General features: G+C 36.2%; 1 long non-coding RNA gene across 1 annotated transcript; it reads right to left on the minus strand.

Annotated features, from left to right (window-relative positions):
• Positions 1-3,027: 3,027 nt before the first annotated feature.
• LOC113232651 lies at positions 3,028-8,274 on the minus strand. Its single transcript, XR_003310643.1, has 3 exons — positions 8,154-8,274; positions 4,798-4,978; positions 3,028-3,109 (listed from the first exon to the last, which is right to left on the minus strand). It is a non-coding gene; the product is annotated as an uncharacterized LOC113232651 (long non-coding RNA).
• Positions 8,275-10,263: the final 1,989 nt, after the last annotated feature.

A 10,263-nucleotide genomic window follows, 5' to 3' on the forward strand; every position in this document is an offset into this window, starting at 1 on the left:
ATTTTTGCTTTGTATGGTATGGTTGTGTCATTCTCTCGTGCAAATTTTCTAAAATCCTAGAAAAATGCCTTATTGTGCTGTTTTGAACCGTACAGAAATGGTAGCAACACCAAAAATATGACCCGTGGCAGTATTACATATCATCGGAAAGCCTTACTTTAATAAATTTTCTGTTTATCGAAATATTTTTTTTGTTATAAGAAACTCTTCTCACTTAGCTTCTTTTTTGGAGAACTAAATAACTCCAATTCGTCGTCGTTCAGCAATAAAACCGCTAGATGGCACACATTGATTGAACTGTCAATTTAATATCAAAACGTCGTAACTTGTAATAATAGGTATTGGTGGTAATAGAACTTTCAACGATATGCCAACAGGGTAAAGTTTAAATTATATTAATAATCCAGAATTTGTTATTTTACTTTCAATTTGAAATTGACCAGTCAATGTCAAGATTTTGTAGTGCTTCAAGTTAAGAATGTGTGAGTTTTGGCGACATCGGTTCTGGGGGTCTACTCTCGATCTTCGTCCGACATCCGTCCGAAACAATTACTGTCAAATAAGTAATATTCGACAAAATTAAAAGACAAGTCAATTACTAATAATACCTCTTTATAATAATATATACGGTAAAAATCGACTGAGTTATCAGATACCTAAAATAATTAATTCACTACCACCAGAAATAAAAATTAACCTTACAACTAACAGCATAAAAACAAATCTTAAATCAAAGTCAAAGTCAAAGATTATTTATTCCATAGGTAAAATAAATTTACACTTGAAAACGTCACATTTAAGGTACTGCAAGTTCACTATGCTGACCTCCCTGAGAAGAACGAGCAAGAAACTCTAGGGATTGCTCTTTTCAAATAAACTTAAATGCTATGGAATACACTTTGAATCAAATTTGTGTGGATTCTGGAGCCATGTCGTCTTTCCATACATCTTTATCTAACACGTAGTCTTCAATTTTGTAATATGATTTTTCGATCAAAACATTTTTAATGTAGTTTTTAAACTTAGGAAATGATAAACTCAATATATGCTCCGGAATCTTATTGTAAAAACGTATACAGTTCCCCATAAAAGAGTTGTTTACCTTGGTTAAACGAAATCGTGGTACCATGAGTTTGGACTTAGCTCTAAGGTTAATATTATGGATATCTTCTTTCTTATTGAAATGATGTATATTTTTACGGGTATATAAAATATTTGAGTAAATGTACTGTGATGCCACAGTCATGATACCAGTATCATCACCAGTACCATCATATTTATTAAATAAACTCTGAACGTCCTATATACGTGAGTGACTGTTTTTATTGTAACACCACTCCGAGGGTATTTATCTGTTTCGCTATAACTTATTATTTTCGTTCACAGGTCATTTAATCGAGTAGTGGTTGTTTTTATGGTAGTGGGTAAGCGTACGTAGGCAAATGCGTTAGCCAGTTTTGTTACGAGCTCACGTCAATGAATCGCGGTGTACAGATAAACCTATTCAGGTTTTTGTTGTACCGCTAAGTTTTAATTTATAAGTTTTCTTTTTGTAAAAAATCTTTTTAATAAAAAAAAAAAGTATCAAGTACGAAGCTTATTACTCAAGTATTGCTTATTTGGCAGTAATTTTTTCGGACGTATGTCGGACTTGGAGATCGAGAGTAGACTCCCTGATTAGTCATCGAGGCCTAAAGCACTTCCATTGTTTTTTTTCTTCCGTGGTTCTACACGAGCAGCCTGTGGTTTAGTTATATTAAAAAATCACTTACTGCCATTGACTTACAATTATATGGACGTCGGGTCCGCGCTAAAAAGTGTCCGAACTTATAGGGCGTTAAAATCGTATATAGAGCGTCATTCACGCTTTAGTCTTCGTTTGTTCGACTGACAGCGAAGCAAGCAAAATTAGATAGTACTGCGATGACATTACAATTTAAATTCAACGTTTTAGCTTTTTCATAATTATTCATATTTACATGTCACTACGTTTAAATAGGTTGACTTGGGACATTTTTTTCGTGGTTTTTGTATATACCCGTCGTCCATTTATTTGTAAGTCAATGCTTAGTGCCCTATAAGCCGCATACAATATTGGGCTTAGAATGTTGATGGACTTGCCCTACTTTTGCAGTGCATCTACCATGTTTGCAGAGGCGCGGGTTATATTGTATAGCCATTATCCGCAAAAAGACAGCCTCATTGCTCAGCAGACTGAGGGGCGGCACCAACACCATTTTACAGGTCATACCTGATAGATATGACGTACACATTATGAATTTTTTCTTTCGCGTCCTGATTGAATAGTCTCACAAGAGACTATTGGGTCTGGAGGCGGGTGAGAGATCTGAGAGTCGGCTGCTACTTTTAATAATTTAATTTTTGTGCAACTATTTATTTACTATTACCACTTACTTAGTCTAAGTTATATTTGTAAACTATTGGATCTTAAAAAATAAAAGTGTTGTCTGAATAAATAAATAAATAACTATTAATAACAGAAAAGTTAGTTTCTACATTGACCTGGCCGGGAGTCGAACGGACCCGGGAACTCAGAGATTGTAACGCAATGAAAACGCAAGCCACGCGACCACGGAGGTTGTCAAAGAAGATAGATAAAAGATATAGATTATTTGAATGAAAAAACCTCTCGGTGTCCCAACGGTTTGCAATATGGCCGCTTGATGTAGTGTAGAGAGTTCATGGGTCCAATGAAAACTGGTGTGTAAACTACTAGCCTATGGCGTTCGCCATGTTTTTGCTTTTTGTTTTCCTTTTTGTGTACGTACTTTTGTGGTGTGAGGTTGCAATAAATATTTTCTATTCAATTCTGTTCTTACTAAACATTACTAGAAAAAAAATTAAATTTAAAAATTTAAAATAATTTATTCGATCACCACAAAATATAAAAGTAGATAAAAGTACAAAATTGCATATACCCTGTATATTTAAAAAAAATATATTTGGTACACATGAAAACATTAAAAATAATGAAAATGAAAAGGATTAATTCGTTATATAAATATTTTTAGGGAAATTAAAAATATAAGTATTTATTATTCAGAAAGAAAGATATAGGTGTTGCATACGCTTAAGTAGTATAACCAGGCTGAAAGAAAAAAGATCTTTGTTAATACATCGCTGTATATTTAGAGGGTTTAGAAAATAGTTAACATATTTTTCTTATTCTGTCCAAAATCCTGTATTCACTAGGGGATTAAATTACCATATGTCGCGCGACATGTGTCGCCAGCGTATGGTGTAGTCACCGGATTAGCGTTGTAAAAAACCGTTTTTTTCTGATATGAAAAAAAAATACCGTTTCTTTCTAGAGTACGTTTTTTATATGACAATATTATATATTTTTTTACATTTACTCTTTTGTTATTTTATTATTCTTCATACATTGCTCTAAGAGTCGTATTCTAGAACTCTACTCAATACTCAAGTCAGGACTTGAGTATTGCAGTGACCACTGAAAATCATACTCAAATCCTTGCCATTAGGGTCGTATTTCCGGTGCTTGAAATCGTACTCAAGTCTGCTCAAATACTGGCTTGAGCATTGAGTAGAGTCCTGGAATACGACCCTAAATAAGTGGGCAACACTCCCTGACGTATGTATATCTATGAACGGAAATTCCCCAATAAAATAATAAGAGAAGCGGGAAAAATTGTTTTGTTGGATCAAATGGTGTAGTATTTACTACTAATCACCGGTCCTACAAAAAATATACCACTACTTATATATTTCGCCCGATCATACAGTCACTTAACTTATTATGAATTGCTATCAATTCATATAATTGACATTGTTCTATGGAAGTGCGTAAAATGGTCCAAACAATAGGAATTTCTTTTATGTCAAACAGCAGAGTCGTAAGAAGTTACTCGAGAGCAACATTTTACAATTCATTTCGTTATATTATTTAGAAAATTAATTAAAAATTGCCGATTTAGGACTACATGAAAACTTTTTAGACTGCGCATGAGTCATGGAACGACTACATATATAGCGGCGCAGGAGTGCTACTCTTCGAATAATTCAACTTGCGTTCGCATTCCCGGACTCCGAATTTAGCGGGTTTTATAGGCTAAATAAAAGTTGGTGTCGTGAACCATATAGGAATATGGGCCTTATTTGCCCGCGCGAGAGGTGGAAAAAGTATAACTACCAAGGTAAGTGAAAGAATCATTACCACCATAAGGTATATTAACTACACTCATGTAATTTCCATTTATAATTAACTGTTTTGAATAAGGTACTTATTAAGTGCATTGAGTTTTTAAGCATCTGGGTTTATTGGAGCTAGTGTAGGTATATCACAAAATGCACCAAATACGTATCTCCAAATGCATGAGAACCGTAACAGTGGCCTTCAACAATGACCATTTTAAGAGAAAGTACATCGTAGTGTTATATCATATTATAAAGCACTGGGCAATTTCTTTCGCACTCAATTAATTTTTCATCATCCATTTTTAAAAAAAGAACGTAGTCACTCTCTTTAAAGTCGCACAGTCGGACGGGGCGCGTACGACGCAATGGAGAGTGTTCACATTACAACGAGCCGAGGCTGGCCGGGCCGCATCCTAGACTCTCGACGAGCTGGGAAACAGTTTGGGCGTCTCTCGTTCTTGCTACAGACGCGGCATATTGTAATGTGAATCACTTTATATAAAATGTACGCAGCATTTCCCATCCAAGCCTCGTACGTGGCTCGGCTCGTGCCCGGCACGGTCTAATGTGAATAGACCTTAATTGTATTGTTGTACTTACCGGGTAAATTGTACTTACAAAGTAAATATAAGATTGACGTAGCAAGAAATATGCTTCGAGAAGCCCAATCCATGTCACTCAGTAAGCACATTTTGGATTCAAATATGCATTCGATAGTGGTTGCCAGGCATACACACAAGCCTATAACCATGGCAAATAGAAGGCAACCAAGTGCGAGGTTCATATTACACGGACTGTTCTGTAATAGCAGTTTAGTGTAAGCAGCAGTAGAGCTACTCCTTGTGATAGTTCGTCCAGGGAAGTACCGTCACCTCACCTATTTCTGCCGCCAGGCAGTAATGTGAGCATTTGGGGAAATTCGACGGATGAAAATAAATTATTTATTAGCACAAAAATAGTTATTTTTTAATCGACTTCACGAACCGATTTTCATGATTCTTTTTTTGTTGGAAAGGGGGTATTTCCATAGTGGTCCCATTTCATTTTGAAGAAAATAATCCACCTCAAAGGGTGGCTGTTCACGCATGAAGATTCATATTTATAAATAGCGCCTAACTTTAATTTAGGAGCAATTACTTTTAGCAATTATTTAGTTGATTTTGCTATTTCTCCAATTCAAGGCGTTTTTCTCTCGATATACTTTGAGTAGTGTCGTAGTGAGAACCTATTTTTATTATCTCCAGCGTCAAGTCCCGTATAGTGGCGAACTAGGGGATATTTCAATGAAACTTAGCAAACAGACGTAATTCCACGTACTTTTGAGGTCGGTTTTTTTTGTACTCTGTACTGAGATTATTGATACAAGTGTTTGAAAAGTGAAAATGACAAATCGTGACGTGTGTCAAACGACGTTATTTAATACATTTGCGAAAAAAAAATTTAGAAGTAAAATAAAACAGTATCTAAAAAAATTCAGAGTACAAAGGCAACTGTTGCCAGTATTCAGCCACATTAAAATCACAATTTTAGTGACGCGGCGCGCAGCGGTCTCGCGTAATACTCACCTTCGGTCATTGTTAATACTCAGTCAGCCATTTATGGAAAATATTTTGGTATTTTTAAATGTAATCCGTTGTTTTATAAAACACCTATGCAATTTAAACAAATAAGACGTTTGTAAGCATTGACTTACAATTATATGGACGTCGGGTCCGCGCTAAAAAGTGTCCGCACTTGTAAGGCGCTAAAATCGTATACAGAGCGCGACAGTCTTCATTTGTTCTACTGACAGCGCGATACTGCGATGACATTACAATTTAAATTTCGAATAGGTTGACTTGGGACATTTTTTTCGTGGTTTTTGTATTAGACCCGTCGTCCATTTATTTGTAAGTCAATGTTTGTAAGTAAATACAACTTTTAATGACGGACGACTTACGTCACAAAGCACATAAATATTAAATAAATATACAATCTCTTTAGTTCTATGTTTAAGACTTGAAACAACAGTAAATTAAAAAAAATGGAAAATTAAAAAGCACTAGTGCGAAAATTCAACTTTCGGCACGATTTGTAGTACGAAAAATGCCACGCTTTGAGCAACTGTAAATAATTAATTGAGGTAATGGTGTGTAACCAAAGTATGACAGCACATCTACACACTTTAGTTCGAATATCGCCTCCAGAAGAACAGGATAAGATCCGTCAATGTATACGTTGAATTTAGTATGTGCCTTGTAGCCAGGCGTATAGAACTTTTTTCTAAAAAATACCAAGTGACAAGCAAGCTGTACGCCTGTTGGTACGCGCATTTCTGTCCATAACAGTTGCAGCGTCACACAGAGCTTTAAATCACAAAAATCTTCACTGCGCCCGTCACCCTGAGACATAACAAGTCCCATGTGCCGGGAAGGCAGAATCCGGGTTGCCGCCGCGCAGCGACCGCGTGCATCTAACTGTCATAGCAAAAAAACCGACCTCAAAAGTACGTAGAATTACATCTACTTATCAAGTTTTACTGCAATCGGTTACCGGAAAGTTTGCAGACCCGGATTCATCCCCTAGTTCGCCACTATACGGAACTTGACACAGGAGATAATAAAAATCGGTTCTCACTACTCAAAGTATATTGAGAGAGAAAAACGCCTTGAATTGGAGAATAGCAAAATCAACCGTTGAAATAATTGCTCCTTATCTTAAAATTTAGACGCTGTTTATAAAAATGAATCTTCATGCGGGAACAGCCACCACATTAGTGGTGGACGATTTTCTTCAAAATTAAATGGGGTCACTATGGAGGTAACCTCTTTCCAACAAAAAAGAATCAACAAAATCGGTTCACAAATACCGGAGTTATCGCGTAACATTCATACAAAAAAAAAACTGTCGAATTGAGATCCTCCTCCTTTTTTGAAGCCGGTTAAAAATACGCTCTGATTTGTTTGCACGTTTTAACGTAAATGAGCGTCCTGGGCACGCGGGCGAATCTGGCTTGAATTCGGTCCGCGCGGCGGCCGGTTCTATTATTCAGAGGATGTTGTTGCCTAGTAAATAGAATTCAGATCACCCATTAATGTACATGAAGGCGTGGTAACTTTCTTAACTCTTTCTTAACTAAACTTATGCGGTTCACTCTCTTAGGTTAGAACGTATTCAGAAAAGGTTCTTATGGCATCTTAGTTATTTACGAGGTTTGGGTAAAAAGAGTGTCTCGTACGACACCCGTCTCAAGTTTTTCAAAATATCTCCTTTATCTTTGCGACGTGAAATGCTTGATCTAGTATTCTTATATAAGCTAATTAACAATAAAATTAATAGTCCGCAACTTCTCTCTAAAATACAGTTTAAAATACCCTCTCGTCTACCAAGGTATCACGTAAATCTTTTTCATCCCCCATTGCGCAAAAGTATCCTCGGTTCAAATTCTCCGTTTGCTCGATTTGCCAGACTCGTCAATGCTCTACCTCTTGAAATGGATATCTTCGCAGTCTCATTGCCTCGCTTCAGGAAGTCAATATTGCAGTTTTTGGCATATGAGTGAATATTATTTGTAATGTATATTATATTTATTTTATAATATAATATTAAAACTTAAATTGTTAATACAGTAAACATATGTAATATAAGTACAGTAAAAAAAAAACAACAGTAAATTAATAATAACTGTCTTAACTTTCATACTCTCATCATGGCATGTTCACCTGTAATTGGTTAAGCATTTTAACTGTAACACCCTTTCGAATGTGTGTAAAATATTGTTGTAACCGAATGTATTAAGCGTTGGTGAATTTAAATAAATAAATAAATAAATAAATAAATAAACTTTCGCCTTGTGTAACTGGGCGCGTATCCTTCAAAACCGGAATGCCGCGGTAATGCTGAAATTACTGCTTGGCGGCAGAAACAGGTGAGGTGACAGTACTTCCTTGGACGAACTCTTTCACAAGGAGCTCTAATACGATAATAGTACTTACCAGAACTGTTGCATAAAAACACAATACTCCACCAATCATAAATAGAGATCCAGAAATAAAAAGTGCGTGAGGCACCCATCCGTTTAACATTCTCGCTGCATAGTCTTTATCTGTTGAAATAAGAATACGGTAAAAAATATAGTATATTCTCATTATCAATATCTACAGCCCGGATTCACTCAATACTAAGTATAGGCCTCCCGTAGTTTTCTCTAGAGATCATCAAATTTTTCGGTGAAAAGTACGAGATTATTGTGAATATTATGGCGCATTTACACCGGGTAACATGCCGCCTTCGGCAGATATTTATATAGTATAGCGCAGTATATATATATAGTAGCAGATAGTATAGCGGCTAATATTTCACGCCTGGACAGCTCCTAACTCTGTACAAAGGACAAGTCTGATCTTGCATGGAGTATTGCACACACCTGTGGGATAAAAAATATACATAATTTCAATAAGAAAGAAGATATCCGTAATATTAACCTTAGAGCTAAATCTAAACTCATGGTACCACGATTTCGTTTAACGAAGGTTAACAACTCTTTTATGGGGAACTGTATACTTTTTTACAATAAGATTCCGGAGCATATATTAAGTTTATCATTTCCTAAGTTTCAAAACTACATTAAAAATATTTTGATTGAAAAGTCATATTACAAAATTGAAGACTACGTGTTAGATAAAGATGTATGGAAAGACGACATGGCCCCAGAATCCATACAAATTTGATACAAAGTGTATTCCATAGCATTTAAATTTATTTGAAAAGAGCAATCCCTAGAGTTTCTTGCTCGTTCTTCTCAGGGAGGTCAGCGTAGTGAACGAGCAGTAGCTTAAATGTGACGTTTTCAAGTGTAAATTTATTTTACCTATGGAATAAATACTCTTTGACTTTGACTTTGACTTTGGATAGAGGCTCTCGATTCGATTGCATGCAGAGTCAGGTCGCTAATATTAATTTATTGGCGACGATAAGCTCGAATCTTAACTTCATAGTTTAGCCCACCGGTGCAAATTTGCTTGTCTGTCGGTTTTCTATAGAATATATTTCGGTTAGTGTACGTTCGATTTTCCCTTCAGGCGTACAGGTAAGCGCATTTCGTCATCTTTTATTATGCGCACAGCCCAGGAATGGAATTCCCCGCCTGCGACTGTGTTTCCGAGCACACACAACCCGAGTATCTTTAAGTGACTGAATAGGTATCTTCTGGCCGAGCTCGTTCCATCGTAGAACCGTGGTGTGGTAGAACCCAACTTTGCTCTAGAGTAGGGGTCAAGAGCAAGCCCATTAAATGAAAAAAAATTTGCTCGATATTTATAAAATTTATTGGAACAATAAAATGCTACCGCTAGCAATGTCGTGACATGTGTTTGTATCAGAGACGTGTCAAATGTTAATCTCAAAAAAGTTACAAACCAAAATTATTTTTTCTTTATTTAGTTTTCGCACTGTTTGTAAATTTTAGTCAGAAAAACAAGACAAAATTATGAATCAAAATGAATAATTATCGGATAATTATCAGGAACATTAATATCTTTATCATTTCGAACCCTAGTCAGGGATCCGTCACTGGTTCAAGGTAACGTGATAACGCTGAGTGTACCGACGTCGGTACAAGCACTCATACAAATCTTTCATTTATGAGCATTCGGCTCCGCACGACTGCACATGGCGGGCAACGTTATTTTTTTTAGACTGCATTACTGCACGAAGTCCGAAGAGATAGTTCAGTACATCAGCCTAAAGCCAAATACACCCTGAGGGTCGGGCAGTGGGAATCCTGCCATAACGTGAATTTTAATGACATTAAGAAGGAGTTTTGGCCGAAGGGTGTCATATATCGGCGATTCTGCGGCCGGTCACCTGACACGAGATTGCGCCACACACACACGTCGCCGACAGGTGCAACATGTATTTTGGGATAATTAATAAATTCTCTGTATCATCGTAGGACATCTTTTGATGGAATTCTTGGAGAATTTTCTTAACCTTTATGTAACAAAAATGATATATGGCCGGCCAGTTTGGCGGTTAATTTATTGTACAAAATTGGTCCAAGAAACATAAAAAATCTGGAAATAAACACATGTTTTGATGATACAA

This window comes from Hyposmocoma kahamanoa, unplaced genomic scaffold (assembly GCF_003589595.1).
Source record: "Hyposmocoma kahamanoa isolate Upper Pololo Valley unplaced genomic scaffold, ASM358959v1 76, whole genome shotgun sequence".
In the NCBI taxonomy this organism is placed as follows: Eukaryota; Metazoa; Arthropoda; class Insecta; order Lepidoptera; family Cosmopterigidae; genus Hyposmocoma; species Hyposmocoma kahamanoa.